Source organism: Ambystoma mexicanum, chromosome 5p, assembly GCF_040938575.1.
Source record: "Ambystoma mexicanum isolate Mex_15411 chromosome 5p, UKY_AmexF1_1, whole genome shotgun sequence".
NCBI lineage: Eukaryota > Metazoa > Chordata > Amphibia > Caudata > Ambystomatidae > Ambystoma > Ambystoma mexicanum.
This window is the reverse complement of record NC_090930.1, coordinates 538163268-538184845: the sequence shown is the minus strand read 5'-3', so window position 1 is coordinate 538184845 and position 21578 is coordinate 538163268. Positions and strand designations below refer to the sequence as shown.

General features: G+C 47.3%; 1 protein-coding gene across 4 annotated transcripts in view; it reads right to left on the bottom strand.

Moving 5' to 3' along the window:
- Positions 1 to 21578, bottom strand: part of SYTL4 (synaptotagmin like 4) — a 1339985-nt gene that overhangs the window by 1230745 nt on the left and 87662 nt on the right. The window contains exon 1 of one of the 4 annotated variants that reach the window (XM_069612953.1): positions 15062 to 15248. The exons of 2 other annotated variants lie outside the window; for them this stretch is intronic. The gene's annotated coding sequence lies outside the window, so the exon portion shown is untranslated. Of the gene's footprint in view, positions 1 to 15061; positions 15249 to 21578 lie in introns of those variants that run through there. One more of the 4 variants, XM_069612952.1, reaches the window with a different exon arrangement.

Genomic DNA, 21578 nt, shown 5'->3' with positions numbered 1-21578 from the left:
TATACCCAGCGAAACTGAAGGTATACCACAAAAACAGAGCATTGTTCTTCGAAACTCCAGAGGATGCGACAGATTGGCTTGACGCACAGAGCTGCCCACCGGAATCGGGTATCCAGAAGGAAGACGGTGCAGATTAGTAAAATGAAGCCTGAGGTTCTCATGGTGCCGCAGACTCAGACACTGGGACTAGAATATAAGACAGGGCAAAGACAGCTGGGGCAGGCGTTAAAAGGGCTGCATAAATATAAATATGATTCTTCAAGCACGGACAGATGGCGCAAGTTGTAGGAGCCTACCGGAACTAGCTCTCACACACCCACAAATAGACTAGTTAGGTTACCGGTAGACCGGTGACACCCTGCTGGGTTCCTGATCTCAGCATTCCGAGATAGGACCAAATGCGGGGGAGCCTGAGATCCAGGGATGGAGCTGGGCATCAGTTGGGGACGGGCAGGGAGGAGCGAGGGGTGGGAATGTGTGCAGTGAATATAGTTGGCGAAGAAGGGGGGGGTTAGTTGGGGAGTTAATGTTGAAATAAGACGGGGTACGAGCCCACATTCATGCTAAACAAGACAGGAGGGGAGAATGTAGAGGGGAGGGGGGGGACAAACTATGGATGGCGATGGGAAGTCTTAGAATTGTAACTTGGAACATGAGAGGCCTCAACAGTTACCTGAAGAGGAATAAAGTAATGATGTATCTGAGAAGGCTGAAAGTGGACATAGCATTATTACAGGAAACCCACCTTACTAAAGAGAAACTGGAGGTGGTTAAAAAAAAAAAAGTGGAGAGGGACCACCATGGGAGCGACATATTCCGCTTATGCTAGGGGGGGTGGTCACCTGGGTGGCACCCCATGTGCCATTCCAGATGCTTCAGGCAACGGCGGAACCGGATGAGAGGATGGTACTGATGAGAGGGCTGCTGGAGAACAGGCACTGAGTATTATTAATACATACGACCCTAATCACGACACCGCGGCCTACTTCAGGACCTTATATAGTCAAATCAGCCCCTCTTGGGAGGTGCGATCATATGGGCAGGGCATTTCAACTGTACGCTACACCCCAAAATGGACATGTCAGATAATAAACTAGATAAACTCACCTCTGCCGCAAAAGCATTACAGGCCCTGATGAGAGATTTTGGACTAGAGGATATCTGGAGACAGCAACACCCAAATGACAGGCACTATTCACATTACGCCGCCCCATATAACCTGTACACGAGACTGGATTATATGTTGGTCGCCTCCGAGCTCGTAGGGGAAATGGCAGGCTCAGGATATAAGGCGAGAATATTATCGGACCACTCCCCCCTGGTCTTGGAGTGGAGACACCAGCCCCCGCCAGCAAGAATCCCGACATGGAAGCTCAGAGCCGAGGCCCTGCAGGCCCCGGTATTTCGTGAGGATTTAAGGGAGGAGATTATCGAGTACTTTGACACGAACACGGGGAGTGTGCAGTCAGAAGAAACCTTATGGGAGGCGTTCAAAGTGGTAATAAGAGGTGCAGCCATATCTAAATCCAGAGGGCTCCAGGGTGGCATAGAGCGAGAGCTACAAGAGACAGAAGGAACTGGAAGAAATGATGCAGAGGGGGGAATCTCACAGGACGACGCCCAACAGGTGAACATACTACAACAAACCAGCAGGGAGCACTGGGAAAGGCTATGTAATTTGAGCTATATAAAATATATCAAAAGGCAACACGCAGGGGGAGACAAACCAGGGAGGCTGCTAGCGTGGCTATATAAAAATGAGACACCGAGACCTGTAGTCAGTGGGAAGAGGGAGGGAATGAAGGGTTCCTTAGATTCTACAAACGCCTCTATGAAGACGGTGGGGAGGAAGTGGGTGAGGAGAATCAGGAAAGACTGGAAGATATAGGATTACCCAAATTGAACAATGAAGAACGGGAGGACCTGGAGGTCCCAATTACAACGGAGGAACTAGAGACGGTGGTTCTGCACCTACTCACATGCAAAGCTCCGGGATCGGATGGGCTCCCTAGTGAATTTTACAAAACGTATAAACAGGAGGTACTCCCCCCTGCTGGCCATGCTAAACGAAGCGTTTGAGAGGGGAAGGTTGCCAAAATCTGAGGGAGGCGGTGATCATGCCGCTCCTAAAACCTGGCAAGCCAAGCACAGATTGTGGGTCATACAGACCCCTATCTATGTTAATTCAAGATAGCAAAATTCTCACGGCAGTGTTGGCAAACAGACTCAAAAGGGTAATTGGCAAGCTCATACACGTGGATCAAACAGGCTACGTCCCGGGAAGCAATATATCCGACAACCACAGGAGACTCCACCACATCATAGAACAGACAGAGAACGACACCAGTGAAATGGTAATAGTCTCGCTGGACACAATAAAAGCCTTCGACTCTGTGAGGTGGCCGTGGATGTTGGCGGCCTTGAAAGAATACGGGATGGGACCAGGGTATCTGAGGTGGGTCAAGATGGTATACAGCTACCCAATAGCCAGGGTCAAAACAGGTGCGATAATTTCAGATAAATGGCAACTTAGCAGGGGTACAAGACAGGGTTGTCCCTGGTCCCCCATGCTATACATTCTCGCATTAGAACCGTTAGCAATCTGTCTCAGACAACAGTACGGAGAGATAGGGATCCATACGAAGGGGGGCCCGCACCTGGTATCACTGTATGCCGACAATATGTTGCTATACCTGCGCGTCCCAGAAGAAAAACTTACAGTATGTCCTGGAAGTGATGGAACGTTATGCAACCCTTTCTGGCATAGCGGTAAACCCCAAGAAGTCAAGCATGTTCCCCCTGGGGAGATATAGGGGGGCCCAGCATGGGAACCTACCTATCCTGCCAATACCCTGGCCGACCAGAACATTTCGATACTTGGGGATTAATATATACCACACAGCTGCAGACGAATATAAATACAACACTGAGAGGCCAGTGGAAGGAATCAGGAACAGCATGGGGTTTTGGGCGAAGCTCCCCCTGGCCATGGTGGGGAGGGAGGCTTTGCTCAAGATGGTGGTCCTGCCCAGGCTGCTACACTTTTTCACGAACATCCCATACATGCTCCCCAAACGCTTTTTCACGAAACTCCATAGCTTGTGCAGGGTCTTCCTATGGCACAATTCCAGAAACAGGGTGGCCCTTTGGAAGCTGCAGAACCCGTGTTATAAAGGGGGCATAAACCTACCGAATTTTGAAATATACTACTTGGTGGGACAGCTCCAGTATGTGGTGAGATGGTTGTCCGAAGAAGAGACAGCTGAAACCAGATCATTGAGTAGGGACTCCGCCCCATTCTTTCTAAGAGAACTGGTATGGCTACCTAAACCAGAGATGCAAGGAAGCGCAAGACTGCTGGAACTAGGTTGGAAAATATGGCGCAAAGCATGCCAAGCAGTGGGAAACCCGACCCCATGCTCCCCACAGGTGCTACGCGTGGTGATATGCGGTGAGGACAAGCAAATGTTAAAAGGGATCTGCAAATACTGGGAACCGATGGGTCTTGCGACCCTCAGAGACATATGGCAGGAGGGGGGGGCACTAGACTTCCAGAAGATAATGGAGGGCACCGGGGTGCATAAAGGACAATACATCACATATACTAGAATTATTAACGGGTAGGGGAAAAGTGGCCTGAGGAATTACTAGCGGAACAACCAGATACAGTCATTGAGACGATGTACGATATCTCGGAGGGTGGGCACGAAATATCCCGAATTTACGAATTACTGATGTCCAGGGTGGGCAAGGAGTTGCTCCAACTGAGGCGGGGCTGGGAGGAGGAGGTGGGAGAACCTATGCAAGATGGACAATGGGAAAGGGCCCAGAGGTATCATAAGAAGGTGTCCCGGAATGCGAGGCTACAGCAGATTCAGTTATACGTCACCCACAGGGCATATATGACCCATAGCAAAATCGCCAAGTTTGGAAGCTCAGTGATACAGAAATGCCCCAGGTGTGGGGAGGTGGAGGCCGGGATGATACACATGTTCTAGGCGTGCCCCGAGGTAGGCAGATTCTGGACAGTGGTTAAACAATGTCTTTCCCAAAAGGGGATCAAGTTGGAGGTGGACTCATGGGTATGCATGCTGGGGGTGGGGGCGTTTGCCAGACCAAGCAACCTAAAGCACATTAGTAAATTGAAAGACCTAGCCTACATATTGGCCAAACAAAGAACAGCTATGGGCTGGAAAGCGGCCCAAAGACCTTGAATAGAGGTGTGGTGGACTGACCTCCTGAAGTGGGCAGAGGCTGAGACGGCAGCATGGTATGAAGCGGTCAGCAGGGGAGGTGAGGAGGAAGTGGGACCCCTGATAGCGTGGAGACAATTGGTGGCCATGATGTCGGGACTCTCCCAAGCTGAACTCAGTGAAGAGGACGTGCTTGGGAACAATAAGGGAGATTAACTCTGAGGCATTGAAGTAGGTGTTCGAGTTAAGTGGGTGGGAGGGGGCGGAGGACTGTGATGTATAGAATGTAAAACAATGACGTGAAGTAAATATATGTGAATGTCCTATATGTTGGTAAAGTTGGGTGTGTTGTTAAAAATAATTAAAAACATTTTTAAAAAAAATAGGGAGCTGGTGCTCGAGGGACAAAAAGCAGAGCCAACTCTCAGTGTTTTACCCATGTACGTTTTGGCTTTAACCTAGTATGCATAGGCAAAATTTCATGTAACAGAAAGGGGTGTAACCTTAAGAAGTAGAGGTGTAGGTATTGGAAAACTCCACAGCAAAATGAAACATGGAAATGCATATTGTTGTAATGTTACCGATATTCGGCTCCTTCATTTCAGTTTGTTTTTACACAATCAGGGATTTACACAATAAGGGATTTCTTACGTGGAATTCTAGTCCTACCTTTTTGCAGGTAATCAGAACTCCTTGACGTTATCTGAAGTAAAATGTATCAACTCTGGTTTTTGTATATGTTGCAAAAGGAATTGAAATGAATGCGGCAGAGGCCTAACAGTCTGTTGCAGATGTTCGGGGAGAGTGTAGGGGGGAGTGGGGTGTCAACAGGTGCTACTTTATAGTTCAATTATTATGTGACTGAGTGTAGAATGCACTAGAAAATGAAACTCCATCTTAGAAAACAGCAGCCATCTTGAAATCAAGGCCTGTCTCTGCGCTGCAGCCAGGGTAGTAGGCCCAGGCACGGAACATAGAAATGTGTTTGTGAACATAGAAGCTTGTTGCAGCTTGGGCAGCAGTGGGAAAGGCCAACTCCACAGGGATTCATAAAACCCTTATTGTCTCATATTAGCAGCACATGTAAGCCAGAAAGAATATACCCTGCAAGGCCATGAGTGGGGGGCTGAGATCTCCCAGTGAGCAGTTATCCCACGAGAAGGAGGGCACAGGCCTCTGACCTCACCAGCCCAAACCTTACGGTATAGTGCCCAGATGCCCCTATCCCAAGCCTCCAACATTCCAGAGCACTGGTTAGTCCCAGACCACTGACCATAAAGCTGTTAAATCACCAATCTATCAGAGAGATTACATCAAATTACCCTAGACCCCTGTGATTTGTGCTGCGAGGTGCCAAGGAGGGAAATTAAAAAATGTAAGTCTGTGGTGAGAAGAGCTGAAACAGCACCAATGTGTCTCGGATTAAGCTGGAGTCATGGGCGTAGGACATGGTGGGGGCTGGGGGGGGGGGGGGGGGACAAAACACCCCACAATTTTTTAGGGGGATATATTGGCAATTATCCCCCCCCCCACAATCTCTTGCTCAAACAAACTGCCGGACCCGCGGTTGGCACTTGAATTATTCACTAGTAGTATCATCCAAATTGCTCTGTGTGTCATACTCATGCGGTCAACATGCCTGATGCCTTACTGAGTCGAGATGTGGTACCCAAGGGCACAGCTGCAGGCTGGCTGGAATAACCGTTATTTTGATGCCAGCCAGTTCTGCGCCCGCATGCGTCGCGCCTCCGCCTTGTACTCGGGGCACCGCCTGGGGAACAAATTGCGTGCACTGTGGCAGCCTGTTCTGAGACTCAGTCAGGCGTTGCGTTTGTCTGAATCTGATTTTGCAAGACAACACAATCAGCTAAATTTAGTGAGGGATTGGGAAAAAAAACATATATATATATATATATATATATATATCTGCATGAATGTGCTTTCAGCTTGCTGCATTAATATTCAGTGCCAGCCAGACCCTCTTCATAGTGTCAAAGGGGTGCTGGTGAAGGCATTTAAGGAATGTGCCTAACACATGATTGATCAGAGACGCTTTGAATTGACCGCAAGTGATCAAATCCGATTAGCACTGCCCAGGAATTAGAAAGAAAACCACAGCCCGAGTGAACTTGAAGGCCGACATGAGCGTTTAGTGTGGGCGTCTACTTGGTAGGTCATACATGCGTCATATTCTACCATGACTGTGTTGTAATGTAACCGTCAATTGTTAAATAAAGGTTTTTTTAAAAAAAATTAAAAAGATAGAAAAGCCCAGAGTGTCTTCTGTACTCTTCGGCGTTGTAAAAAGGGCCTAGATAAAACATAGTAGATGGCTTCACAAAAAAAAAATCAAGACCCTGTTGTCTTAGAGACTTCATTGAACATTGTATCTCAACTACTAATAAGGCTCTGCCAGTTAATGTGTCTGCTGCAGAGAAGTTCAGATAGCCTGCTGAATTCAGATTCCACCAAATTCATACCAATGAATTTGAATAACAAAAATACCTAGTATGCTAGCATTATAATTGGAATATTTGATTTACTAATAACTTTTGCGTGACCCCAACAAGCTGCTTTTTAATTCCTTGCGAATGCTTGTATTTGTAAACCGTGGAGTGGCTGGGGAGAGCGGTATTTGCTGTGTTCAAAGTTACAAGACTGTGGCAGAAAGCGCACACCATATAAGGAAAGGTAGGTCATTTGTATTTGATATTAGTAATAACATGATTGTTATAATTAATGTCTGATTTTTTTTAAAAATACACAGAGCAATTCTTAAACGTACGATCCATCAACCGATAGAGGGAAGGGAAAAATAAATAGAGAAAAGAGAAACGTTTTATGGTATACAGTGACGCATGAGGCCTGGGAGAAAGGCACTGGCCAGTCTTTGAACGGTCCGAATTTTGAGCCCTAGAACTGCCCATTGAATGCATTTCCATATTTCCTTCCTATGAAATACGTTCTGCCCAAAACACTTCTCGTGACTCAAAATGCAACACGTGCAGTTGTTTTGATTTTGGGAGAGTGGCGAGCAGAGAAGCACTGCTTGTGTGGGGTGAGGAGTGAATGTTGATGAGTCATGCCAGTGAAGGCAGCAATGGCGAGCCATCATGCTGCAGTGCCACTGCCGCAGGCCCACGGTGGCGGCACAGGATTTAACATTTCATGACACATGATGTGAGTGCACACTGCACCCCCAAAAGCGTTGTGGGCGTTTCCCTTTCCCTGTATTAAAGCACACCCATGTCACTGTGCCCAGTGTTAGGAAAGATTTCATTTTATATGTAATTTTCCCTCCAGTTGTACACCCCCAAACGTTTTGCTGCTATTTAAACACCTTAGTCTGACTTTGCCTGGGGAGCACAGCCTTCTGCTGCACTCCTCTGGGCTTTCGCTCACTCTTTATGGGGACTGACATGCCCTTAAGACAGTCAGTACTGGGAGACTTTGTTTCCCTTAGTCCTTTTCCAATGTTGCAACTTTTCTGCAACATGTAACAAGTGCACAATGTACCTTACAGTACAGTGAACTTGGGTCTCATGATCAATTACAAAGACGCTAGATATTCTCGTAGGACTTTTGGGAGATGTGCAGATGTGTCACGGACAGGGCGGGTGGCAGCTTATCTTTTCATGTAATTTTAACCCTTTCGTGCCATTTAAATCACGTTAACCGCGTTTGACACGAATAGGTGGCCTGGCTCCAAAATGGCCATGCCACGAAGTTCTTTGTCCTGTCCTTTGGCCATCTTGCCCCTTTGCCTTCCCCAGGTCGAGCCGACTTGGGTCAGTCCTTATTTGGACATGCAGTTTCCCGTGAAACGCCAAGCTTTCCAGGTTTCTGCATGCCTTGTGTGTGTGCCTCCAGGATGTGGGCTGGGGTGTCTGTCCCCAATAAACATCCTGGGTGCCAGAGAGTCTGGGGTCTTGTGAATGCCTGGGACCACCGTGGTCCGTGATTGGTCCACGTATGGAGTGTGTGTTTGTGAGCATATCTCCCATTGGGTCCTCTCCATTTTGGCGCGATTGGAAATTTGGATGAGAGGAGGCTGAAAACACCCATACCATGTTGATCTCTGGAGTTCTCACTGAACGAAGGATAGGATCCAAGTATCCTGAAACTAAGAAACCAAGTCGAGGAACCGCTGGAAAGTTTGGCACCCTAAGCCCGCTGTCGTCCCGTGGGACCCCTCTGCATCTGGTCGTCCTAGAAGGTCTGCGAAGACGCTTCGACCCATTAGAATAGTGGGACCAATTATTCTTGGCACCTTCAACAAAACCTGCAAATAAGCCTTTTCGGAAGTGTCCCCAGGCCAACCAGTGGGCTGACCAGCTTACGCAGGACCTTTGCTCTGTCTCTGCCGTCGTTTCAAGGAGGCCCTCGAAACTTGGTATACTGCTAGCTCCGTGTCCCTGGCACCCTCACACTGAAATTCGAACACTTGGCATTCCCAGGTCTGAAGTGAGACGAGTGCGCCAGGACTGGAGTGAACGCGGTTACCGTGTTGCCGAGCCGCGGCAACGATCTTTGCAGGTTCTTTTTCTGTGACCCTCTTGCCCCTGAAGCCTGCTGCAGTGAAACTGGCCCGATCCATCCATCAGGAGCGGAGAAATCGCCACTGTCCCGTTTGGGAATCCTCGCTGTATCGCCATAACTGAAAGCCGCAGAGATGTCCTTTTTGTCGCATTTGAACCTGCTGCAGCCGCAGTGGACCCAACTGGCAAAGTTTGGTCCGGAGTGCACCTGGGGCCAGTGAGTAACCCTAACCTTAACCGGTGGCCCCTAGAACCTCCATCTGTTTTTATGCACAAGTGGCCCCTGGGGGTCCCTCTCCTTTCCACTGCTAGTATCAACTAGCGACCTATTCCCAAACCTTGGAATCACCTTTGCCTTCAAGTGGCGGCCCTCCTTGAATAGTGGGAATCTATTCTTCATCGCCTCACCCACCTTCCTGAGCTGCTAGAGATCCCTGAAGGGACCCCGTTTTGCCCATTGGAACAACCGCGTGCGCCTGCACTACATATACTATTGAGCATAAGGCTCCTCTCTTCTTAGGGTTTGGACTGCCTCTTAGTTAGGTGTGTGATGTTGAAGGGGACTAAAGACTACCTGCACTTCCCATTTTCCTTCCCCTCTAGGTTGTGAACCGATTTCATGCTTTTAACCCTTTAGACCCCAATGGTCTTGTATATAGCTTGTATTGATTGTGTTGGTTTAGTAAGGTTGCAGTGATTTTACTCTGTGTTGAGTTACAAAGGCCTTGTAATAGATGTGTTTATATTTTTAATATATACACCTGTCTGGGAGTAATTTGTAAGTGTCCTTGCTCTGTGTGCTCATTGAGGTCTTTCAGTTACCCTCACCCCTCCTGAGACTTAGTCTTGACCGCCTACCATAGCTACCTTGATTGGTCTGGCTTGTCCAGAGGTTACCCTGTTCCAAGAAACTAGGCTGGCCTTCTGAACATCTGCCCACCAGGTCAGAGTTCAGAAATCCGTTTTAACACCCTGGTGTTAGACCCGATCACACATGGCAAAAGGTATTGATTTGGGACAGGCAGGAAGTTTTGATTGGGTATTGAGTGGTAGGCTGGTATCGATTGGCAATGCAGGACTTGTCCCAGGCCAGAAGGTGTCGATAGATAATCATTTCGGGGGTGGGGCGTCGGGGAGGCAGGTGGAGGTAAACCAGCAGCACTAGGATGTCAAGGCTTTCACTCTTCGGCAAGGGCATTTATTTTATTTTAAGTTCCTGTCCGCCTTTCAGCAGGCACGCTCCCGGTCCCAAGCCAACCCTAAAACTGGCAGAAAAAAAAGTTATTTGCCCAAGATCATGTTATGTCTACAAGAGGTAAACACACGTAGGGGAGTCCCCCGAATGAACCATTCAGCAACTAATTTGATGGCCCAGTTTTAGCTCATACCAGGTCCCATTCCATATGCGGTTTGAATCACCACACAGAATGTAAAATGTAATACACAGTGTTTGTCATTTTGTACAAAAAAGTAATAATTTATTACGTAGGCCATTGGTCCTACGTTCACAAAAAAATAAAAAAACCACATGAATACATATATCGATATGGAAGATGTATATATTCACATCTAATAGCATTTTAGTGATTTAATCATAAAACGAACAGAAACAATTCTATAGTATGGAGGAAGGCGGGCACAAAACACTGTCTTCCTGGCCCTATCTGGCTAATAAGTCACAGAAATCCTCCAAAACATAGTGTCACCTAATACATATTCTAAAATTGATTATGCATGACAAGAATTGTACATGACTGAAAATACACATCCCAGGTCAACGTTATTTGCCCAAGATCATGTTATGTCTACAAGAGGGGCAGGAGAGGAGGACGTGTTGATTCGAACTCCTGTCTCTACTTCCCACAGCTTGAAACAGGGCCAGACAAAAAAGCATTAGGAAAAATGGCCCACATTCCCAGATTGCAATACAATATTTTTTCAGGACAAACTGATTAGGACCTTCTCGTGCCTGTTAGTATAACATCTCATATGTCAAAGGAGGACAAGACAACTCCTTTACACCACAAGATGAACATTTCAAATCTCATCACCACCATGCCACGGAGTGCATTACTGAAAATTCATTCAAGGCCTGACCCGGCATTTAAAAAAAACATGATTGCAACCTAAAATTGGCCCCCAGGATAGGCACTGGACTGATAGCCATTAAAGCATCTGTGTGCATCTGTGTGAGGCAGGCCATTCTTGATAGTTCAGTGCATGTTTTTTAAATGCAGTATATAATACTTCTTGCTTGACCAGATAGAGACAGGATGAGGGCGCTATTGTAGAGTTTCACGTGTGTGGTTTATAGGTTGAGTGTCAACTGTTGGCAGCAGAATAGAACTGTATTTTAGTCTTTCTCACTGCGGCAAATGTTGTACACCATGAACCAGCGATATTTTTGTGTCAATGCATGTATGCATTCTGTATCTTAGTTCACTGCAGCTTAGCATAACATGACACGATCATATGCAGCACCAGACGACTCTTCAATTGATCATGCATGCAATGGTGCGTTATGAGGTATATTGTAATGAGGTGTGTTTGAGGGATTCTTGCAGATCTTGTCACGGTCTAACTCAAGAGGAAGAAAGAAGTGATAATGTCCAATGTAAGCTCGAACACCTTTTAAGTGTAATTGCATTACACTTACTGGTGCAGCTCTCCAATTGCTGTCAGATGTGTTTGACTTTTTCTCCTCTACTTTATATGAACCATGTTAGTTGTAGCTACTTTTCTAAGTTTGGCCCATGTGTCCATTTGGTAGATTTGTTTGTATTAGTATTGCCTATCCAGAGTGCTGAGCTGTGATTTACAAAGACCGAATGTCACCTCCTGGCGAGGGAACACACCTTCTGGCATATACGTTAAAGACGATAAGCCAGAGGTACATTGATCTCATCGCCACAAACTGTGTAGAAGATTAGGTTGCTTGAAAGGGAGACAATTTATGGGATTAAGAGAGAACTGGGAGCGAAACCCAAAGAAAGTGGCTCCAAGAAAATTACAAGATAGGCGAAGGGTAGGAGGAGCCATTTTTCGTTAACATTTGTACAGCGCCTTTCACCATTGGTATGTTCCCAGCGCACTGTAGGTTAACGCCCTCTGGGACCAGAGTCCAGGTATGGAAACATTTGTCAGAGGAGTTTAAAATGCGTGTGTGCATTTTAGACAAAGCAAAGTTGTGTTTGGGCGGCCAGGACCCTATTAGCTGCTCATGCCAAGAAACATCTGAGGCCCTTGCCACACGAGGGAGGGATTTTTCCACACTTCTAAATTATTATTATGCCATAATAGATAACCAATGAGGAAGCTCTCCGTGAGGATTGGGCTATGGGTAATTTCATATGCAGAGCATCTCTTCCAGCCGGCCACAAATGGGCGATGGATAACCCCTCCCCCACCCCATGGTAGCCGCTGTGGTTTGTGTCTGTAGCAAAGTCCCGAAGGTGTCCCCTGTCTCCCGCAGATTTTATGGGTCTCCTACGTCCACGGCTGGATTTTGTAAGATAGCGTGACCTTGAAAAAAGCCTCCGCACCCATGCCTGCAGTACCAGGTGCATATAAGGCTCCAGATAGGTCATGCTATGATATTTACTTGTAATGGCCAAATAAGAACTATGCATCTGATGATGGGCTATAAAGAACCCCACGTGGAAGAAGGCAGATAGGAGAAGCTGGGACCATTGATGACCTGGCATCCCCTATGGAGCAGGCCGCCTATATATAGGGTCGCACCAACAAGCTGTGTGAATTTTTAACCTATGTGATGTACATCAGTTTGGACGCTTTTTTCTTTTATAAGCCATCGTCCATGTTGGTTTAGTCAGAGTGCTCCGTGGCAGCAGAGTCCTTTGCTATTGCGTACTTGTTTTGTATGAGAATACACCTTGTAACTGTTGGACCCATATGCAGGCAAACTTACATTTGTTGTGTTGGGATATGGGTGTCGCGTCTTGCAGACCCCCTACCCTCCCCATGAAATATTACACCACAACATTTGGTGAAGTGTTTGCAATAAAAGGACGTAGGTTTTTATTGTTATAGATATGGTTATGAAACAAACAATAATCGCATATCGTAATAATATAGTACTTTTGGGCACCGGGTCCTGAGGTTACACCCTCTGGCCTGTGCTGTCTTCTTTGACCCACGACTTGCTGTGTTCACTCTACAGCGTCCTGTTTTCCCTTCCATTGATCTTCTCCCTTTTTTCTGGGGTGGGAAGGATTGCGAAAAGAAAAAGAGGAAGACGCTGAGTACACAGCGAACTCCCTATTTGTTTGGGTCCCCGTGCAGGGTCCACAGTTTGTGTTCTTCTAAGCTGAAAGCAGCTCATTATATAGGACCCAGGGGTAGCCCCCGAGTCCTTGTTGTGCATCTATGGGGGCTGTAAGGCCAGCCCCCAGGCCGACATGCAGCCAACTGTCTGAGCCCCTGGGGGGGGGCATTTCTTTGTTGTTCCCCTGCCTGGCCGCTCTTGCTTCCCTTGGGTGCTTAGTATCCATTTGTTATTGTGGAAGGGTGAGGTGTTCTTTCACACCTCACCCTTCCTGTGCTTTGTAGCGCTGAGACTGCGTGTCTCTCTGTGTGTTGGGTGAGAGGGGAGCTGGGCCTTGGGAGAGGGCTGCTGCCCCTCTCCTGGGCCTGCTGCCATGGGGCAGCAGTTACCTGGCCTCGCTTGGGGCTGCCCTGGCAGCGTTGCCCATTCTCCTTGAAAGAGGTGTGCTGGGACTTTTTCCCCCTAGTGGGTTGTATTTTCTGTGGTGTGAGCATTGAGTGGTTTATCTACACCTCCCTCAATGGAAGCGGAGATGAATCAGGATAAAGATCGATAGATCCCATCGGGAGTTCTGCAGGGTAGATGGGCAATGTACGCTGTGGAATCCCCTGAACATGTGTGGGCAACTGATAAAATAGCAGAAAGGTGTCATAAAAAGCTTTGGTTGGGGACACCCTATTTCCCAAAAGGAAAGTTAGTGCTAGCATCTTTTGATATAGATCTAATGGCAACGTGTTATTCTGAATTGCATGTTATTGTCCGATTCAGATGTACGTTTTCTGTGTAAAGGCAAATGAAAGCTAACATTCAGAGACTTAAATAAATTCTGTGTGCGTCACAGAAAATACTACGGTGGGGATCTGACGCAGTATAAGAACATCACAGCCCTGGACCTCATAATCGACGGCAGGAGACTGACTGTCAGTGGGACGGCTAATGGGTGCTATAAAGTGGAGGATAACAAAAAAAACCAAAAATAAACTGTTATACTTCAAACCATGGCAAAATTCATCGTAACCATCATACGAAAATCTAAAATTACGAAACAGAAAATTACAACAAAAAAATAGTAACATATTATGTTTCGGGTAATTCCGACTGAGACTATTGGAGATGACTTGAGTCAAAGTTCCCTGTAAAGTATTTCCTTTCACTAAACCTTACAATGCGTGGCCAAGGTAACAATGGACTCAAGCGCCCCTGGCATGCCGACAGGGGAGAATGCACCCGCACTGCCTACACGCCTTACCTCACATGGCAACGCCTGCACCATATGGCATAATTCCATCTGCAGTACCTTTCCCGAAACACAGTAATTTAAAAACCGCAAAGCAAAAATGTGCAGTTTTAAAAAAAAAAACATTGAAACAACCAGAGTGAGTGGTCACTGGTAGGCACGAAGTTATGGTAGACCACATACCAACACACGAACTGAAGGCATACATAAAGCGTGTTTACCAACACCGAACACGTTCCTGCACTTATTATGTTCATTCAGATAAAGTTACAGACAAGGGCGTTGGTGTAGCGATTTAGTAAATATCCGAGTCAAACCTCCCAACAACACACAATGGACGTGTGTATCCAGGCGCTGGGGGTGGGGAAAGTTGTGGAGGTGGGAGAAGAGGAAGCACACCTGGGCAGGAAGCTGCACAGTGGGCCGCGGCTGATCCTGCTACACTGGATACAGCCTTCACATCGCACTGTGCCGTCCCAGCTAAAGGTCTCTGTTAGCCAGCTACAGGGAAGCGGGGCGAAAGCAGCAAAGGCTGCGTCCCGCCAACTCCCCTTGGAAGCTGCCTCCGCGGAGTGGGAGACTCCCGCTGCCCCGTCACAATGAATGGTCCCCGCCTTTATAGGGCGCCGTGGACACGCTGCTGCAGCCTCTAACAGAAGTGCTCGGTGGCCTGACGCCCACCTTTCCCGAGAGATGTATGCCCATTGCCCGCCCTCCTCAGGAGAGCAGGTAGTGCCTAGTCAGTGGGTAACACGCCTTTCCTCCTGCCCCTCACAGGGTCAGAGCCTGGAACATGGAGAAGGCTTACCTGTCCAGAGCCGAACAGGTCCTGGAAACAGCGGCTTTTGCTCGCTTCTCCAGGGCAGCTCCGGGGTTTCCGAATGATCTCCCGGGGCCGAATAGCTGAATCTGTTCCTGCCTCAGTGACAAGGGAGAGGCAGACCCGGCGCCAGCCCTTAAAGGAGCCGCACAGGCAGCAGTAGCTCCACGGAGGCGACATACGGTCCGGTGGTGGCATTTAAGAATATCCTGTACCGGGGCCGGCCCTAGGATTTGCGGGGTCGTGGGCGGCATGATATGTGCGCCCCCCCTTATTTACATAAATGGTGACCCGTGATATTGCAGAAAATTATTAAACATAATGAGTCAATGAGTCTTTAATATATAAAATATCATGGGCAGTTACCTTAAAAACACGTTGCCATTATTAGTAAGGCAGGAGACAACTGCATTGTGATGTCCAGTATATGATTTGTCACTGTTAACATTTACCTATGTGCCAATATCGGGAGTGAGGCTGTATTTTGCAGTAGCAGAAAAAATGAGAAGGGCGCCTCATCAGTTACCACCTGAGCCTTCATTGGAGGTGGTGAGCAGGCCACAACTGTCTGGCAGGGTGCAGGAATCGAAAGGGGAAGCAGGCAATCCCATAACAGAATGTTGCAACGGCAACTGAGCAGGTTAGGTGACTGTTGCTGAGAGGTTATGTTTATATCTTCCTGTGAATCATACGGCTTTTTATCCCCATTGCTGCTGCAAAATGTGCTATAAAATGTGGTGTTCTGACTATGGGATGGATACGGCTCCCTCGCATCACCAGGTGTGGGAACTTCTGGCCCCATAAAAAAAAAAAATCAAAAACTGGCACCCCCTATGAATATATGCACGCACTAAGTGTACATATCTTAAAGTGAAATTAGCAAGTTTGATTCAATTGACCTTTCCCCTTAGAAAAAAGTGCACCAGACAAAACAGCATTGGCAGTTAAAAAACATTAATCAACACCAGAAAATTAACCGCAAGGGGAGATTTTCCAATAACTAAACTGGCAAAGTGTAAAAGGTGCCCACCTTTTAATCCCAGCAACCTATACTGAAATATTCCCAGGAATACAAAATCTCAGTAAGACACATGTGTTTTGATGACACTTTTATTTGGTCTTGCGGGTAGTCGTCTGCACTTGGACAACCTGGGTGAAATCTTTGTAGCCAAACACTTGAGAAAGTTTGCTGGATTTAAGGTATTCACACAAATGTATAAATCCGTATAGAATATGTTAGGCAACATTTTTTTCTATTCGGGCATTATGCTCCTCTTCTTGAATGGGAGGCTACAAATACCAGAATGTAATTGAGCAGAAGGCAAAACATGGCCTTTGAGTTTTGAAAATGTACTTTCAAGACTTTAGACTATTGTGAGAAAAGGTTACTTACCTGTTTGTGTTTCAATGTTTGACAAATATAGGCTTTATATATGGTGTGATTAAAATATTACATAATACCAAAAATAAGCTATTTTTGGCGTGTTAAATATGAACATCTGAAAATAATAAAGTACGTTTAAAATTGCTCTGTGAGATATATGTCAAGTGGCCTGGTGGAGGGTGTACATTTAGGCAGCGATAAGGTGCTTTGTGTTTGCTATTAGAATAAAAATGACATGAATTTCTTAACAAGGAAACACCTTTCTCCAAACAATGGTCTTTTAAATGAGCCCTGACGTGTAAATCGCTGATTTAAAAGCTAGTTTCGAGCAAAGAAAGTGATTAGGAGTAATTATGGAGCCTGCAGCAACTGATGGGCCGCTGGGATTTGTTTTTTGTATTTAGAGCATCACAGTGGCTTGGGAGGTGACACTGCTGCATCGCTTGGAAAAAGAGCAAATCTTCCAAGAAAGCAACACAGCGCCTTATTAAAATAATGTGACCTGCTATAATCGAGGCAGGCACTGGTGCCTGCAGAGACCCTCCCCCCCCCCGCCCGAGAGCGGGGCCCTGTGCCACCGCACACACTGCACATGCCTCAGGCTGGCTCTGTCCTGTACGTGTCCCTGTCCTTGAAAGCACGGAAAAGGGTGCAATTTTGAAGCATAAATCACGCAGGCAGATCCTAATAACAGGGCTGTTTATGTGTTTGCTGCAAGATAGCACTGTTATCTGGGGCTTTGGCATAATGTTATGGTAATGTCATGGCAGGGCTTCACAGGTAGTCCAATGTCTTTACACAAGTCGATTTATTTTCAATCTTGTCTCCTATTACAGGGCTCAGGCATACAGAAGTGTGAAATGGAGAGTGGTAATAGCCTCTTTGTGTGTCAAGTCGCAGCTCACTGCAAAGAGTCACTAGCTTCCAAAGCTCCCAAACCTGTGAATACTCCACAGTAAATACCTGCACCACATAAGCCTGTTATTTTAAATGACCAATACTAACTCATCTGTGGTGTCTAATTTGTTGACATGAAAATAGTGTGTTATTAAAAGTGCATGTGTGCTTGCACATTTTATACACAAGATGTTTGTGGAAAATAAAGACTTCTGTGGTGTGCAGACAATATGGCAGTATACAGAGATGTCAGTCTCGTGAGGTAAGAAATTAACATATTTAATTAATTCATGACATTAAATGTGCGCTTTGCAGGTTTCAGGCTACCTTTGTTGTCACCTTAATTCAAGACTTGAAAAGGGTGCTTTGCAGAGCCCACGTTACAGGCTGCATTTTGGAGGGTGACCTCTTGGGTCCCCTGGCTAAACCACTGCCAGCCTCCTTCTCCTTCATTCGACCTATGAAGCAAGTGCCAGTTGCCGCTTTTGCCACCACCTTCAGCCCCCCCCTCCTCCTCCTCCTGCCACCGACTCTCACTCCGACACAGCCCTTATTAACTGTCAACTCTCATCTCCAACACTTTGGACATCCTTGCCCCTGTCATGAGGTTCTGCATGAAACCTGCCTCCAAGTGCAACTTCTGGTATGACTCTGACCTGGCCGCTCTGAAAAGCAAGTGCAGAGCAGCTGAGTGGAAGTGGCGAGCTTTGAGAACATCCTCAGACAAATGAAGGCATGCACCTGCACGCTCACACCAGAAAAAATGCAGCCCGTTAGGGAAAAAGGCCCAAGATACTCTTGCAAGGATAACAAGTATTTATTTCTACAAAAATAGGAATGCATCAGCAAAGAACTCTGCTGCCGCCAAACGTGCTGAGGTCCGTTGGCATGTGCGGTATATTATAAGCACAAACAGCGTCACTAGTGACAATCATGTATAGTACAATTTTACAATATGGATTGGAGGAGGCTCCATATGGGATGCCAGGCCATTGGTCCATCTTCATCTGTCTATCTTTGTTCACGTGGGTGCTGCTGGCCTAGTCATCCGTGGTGAGCTGACCTAACAATTAATTAGCTTCTCACACACAATGTTATTCTTATGATTGTAACAATGCACCTGGCAGATACAGGGATGGGCTTGAGGGAGAGCCGAGGTGACACTAACTCACACACACTTCACTCCCTCCCAGACAGATCAGCAACTCTCAAGGTCCTCCACCTTAGTTTTGGGCTATAAGTCTGATGCCACCCTGCACCTCGCTGCACAAATCACATGGCCCAGTCCTGAAGGTGCAATAGTCTTGCCTTCTGATCTTCGTGATCGATCGAGAGGTGTAAATGTTTTATGGTCGGTGGTCTGGGTTTGGATGGTGCTGTGGCATGCAGGGGTCATGGGATGAAAGCATGGCAAAGCTGTAGTTAACATGTAGGGATCGTTGCGGGCAGGAGGGCCTTGCTATCTGCTCCATGGTATGGTGCTCCCAAGAGACGCTCTGCTCCATTCTCATGACCTTACAGGGCACATTCTTCCCAGGGCCTGTAACTTGCTGAACAATGGAGGAGGTTGTGGATCTCTCAGACCTGGCCAGGCTTGGGGTGGTGTTCGCACTCATGCAAGGGGCTTAATCCCAACACACAAAATAAAGTTTGCCACGCTTGGGCCTAACTTCTAAGATGGCTGCTACTTGTCAAGTTGGCGTTCACACCTGCATCTACCATATAGCTTGTAATGTATGCACCCCCCTTTACGTGCACCTCCAGCCCCCTGGATGAGCTCTAATAGTGTCTAGTTCTTGTTCGGTATCGCCTAGGAGGTGGGGAGGGGTGGGAAGACTCTCCCTCCTTCCAAACACAAAGTGGCCTGCTGCATGCTCCATAGGCAATACAGACTCTCCATCTGCTCAAAGTGGCCTCTAACAACACACCTGAGCTTTTCAAAATATGCAATGAACTCCCCAACCCTATTGCAGTCTCCACCTCTGCTATGCCCTCCCTGGCCCTCTCCATTTCTCTGGCCTCTCACTTCATTTTTAAAATGCAGGACAGCCTGTCCTCACTTTCCTCTACTTCCCACCCACCTCCTTCACCTGCTCTCAGGTTTCCCTCGGCCCCCCTCACTGCTCCGACTCTCCTCTTTTTCTCCCATATCACATGATGAGGTTTTTAGACAAGTCCGCTCTATGAAAGTCTCATCTGAACAGGTGCTCCACTACTCCTCCAGAACTATGGAGGACAACATTGTCTACCTTGCTCCAGCCTTGGTGCATTGCTGCAATCACTTATTTGCCAGTGGATCATTCCTCTCACTCCTCAAGCACCCTCCTTGTGCACCCTCTACTCAAAAAGACTTCTGCCGACCATTGCTGTCTGGCTAACTACTGCACCATCTTCATTACCCCCTTCCTGGGCAAACTCTTGAATAAGCTGGCCATCTCCCAGCTTATCCCCCACACTGAATCTGTTGATTGTCTCCACCACCACCAGTTTGGCTTCAGAACTGCCAGAGGCACAGAAACTGCACTCCTGAACACCCGTGAAGACTTGTTCTCTTATCTCGATTCCAGCTCTCCTTCCGTTCTCATCCTTCTTGACCTTTCCTCTGCCTTTGATTTGTCCAAACATGTTACCATGATAAATTGGCTCTGTGATACCCTTCGCATCACTGACCTGGTTCTGTACTGGTTGACCTCCTTCCTCTGTGACCGACCTTCCCAGGTTCAACTGGTGCATTTGGGGGCAGCTCCTCCATAATGGGCGAGAGGGGGCGTTGACTCATCGGTTCTTGGCCCCCTCTCATCCATTATGGAGGAGTCAGCCCAGTGAAATATGAGCACTCCCTCAGCTGTTTTATTTCAGCTGAGAGAGCATTCCCAACTGTCAAAGGGAAACACTGTTTTCCTTTGAGAGTTACAGTTGGCTATCCGTACAACGTCAATGAGCCATGCAAGGCTAGGGGCGTTTTGCTTCCCCAGCCTTGCACCACTCATTGGAAATGCTGCCTGGGCAACTGCATGAGTGCCTCGAGAGTGCCTGTTCACCTGGAGGGACTGTACCAGGCCGTGGGCTGCTGAAGAAAATTTGCCATGTGCATCCTCTGTTTATGGTTAATGAATATTGTGATTTCCACTGATCCGCCAAGCAACGCCTCTTAACCAGCACCCACCTCGTTATAACCAGCAGGCCACGCACCACTGCGGGCGTGCTACCGGGAGTGCCAAGAGAGTGCCTGTTCGCATGGAGGGACTGTACCAGGCTGTGGGCTGCTGAAGAAAATTTGTCATGTGCATCCTCTGTTTATGGTTAATGAATATTGTGATTTCCACTGATCCGCCAAGCCACGCCTCTTAACCAACAACCGCCTCGTTATAATCAGCAGGCCGCGTGCCACTGGGAGTGCCTCGAGAGTGCCTGTTCGCAGGCTCACGGGCGAGTGGGTGCTTGAGACTAACAGACACACTAAGGTTTGTGTACCTTAACTCTATAAATGAAAATTGTGCATCATTTAAACAGAGTGAAGGAAACCTACTAAGTTCCATGCTCTGCCCACTAAAAATGCGGTCAGGCCTGAGAACACAGAAAGAAACATTGATGGGGGCACCGATGTATGAGGACATACTATCCATGCCCCTCATCTTTACACCAGTTAAAAATACATTGAGGATGGCTTTGTCACTTCTTCTATGCCCGTGCCCCAGTGCTGGCTGACTCGACTTTGCTGGAGCTGATTGATGGCGATCTGTCTCCCCTGAAAGGAAACTGGATGGAACATCAAATTTCATTTATAGAAATGGAACATCCAGTTTGAGCCAACTTCACATACAAATCTCAGTCGAGTGCACCAGAACCTTGTTTAATGCTGTTTTCTAACGGTGTAAATAACTGCAGTAACCTGTGTTGGGGCACAGTATGTGAGCGACTGATTCACTGGGTGTTCCATCCAGTTTCCTTTCTGTGGCAATTTTAGAGTCCAGGTGTCTCTGGACTTTGATCAGTCAGCTCCTTGGAACTTGTATTATTACACGTGACTGTGTTTACCATATCATAATTTTGTAGTGCCCACCCATCTTTTTTCCGATCTGTCTCCCCTGCTCATCGAGTCAGGGACGCCACTGGAGGGTCTCACGGTGGTGGAGGCGCCAACTCTGAGGACCTGATCCGGTAAGGAGAGGGAGCCATGGCCTGGGAGTGATTGTTCATGGATACTCGCCCAGTTTTACCGCC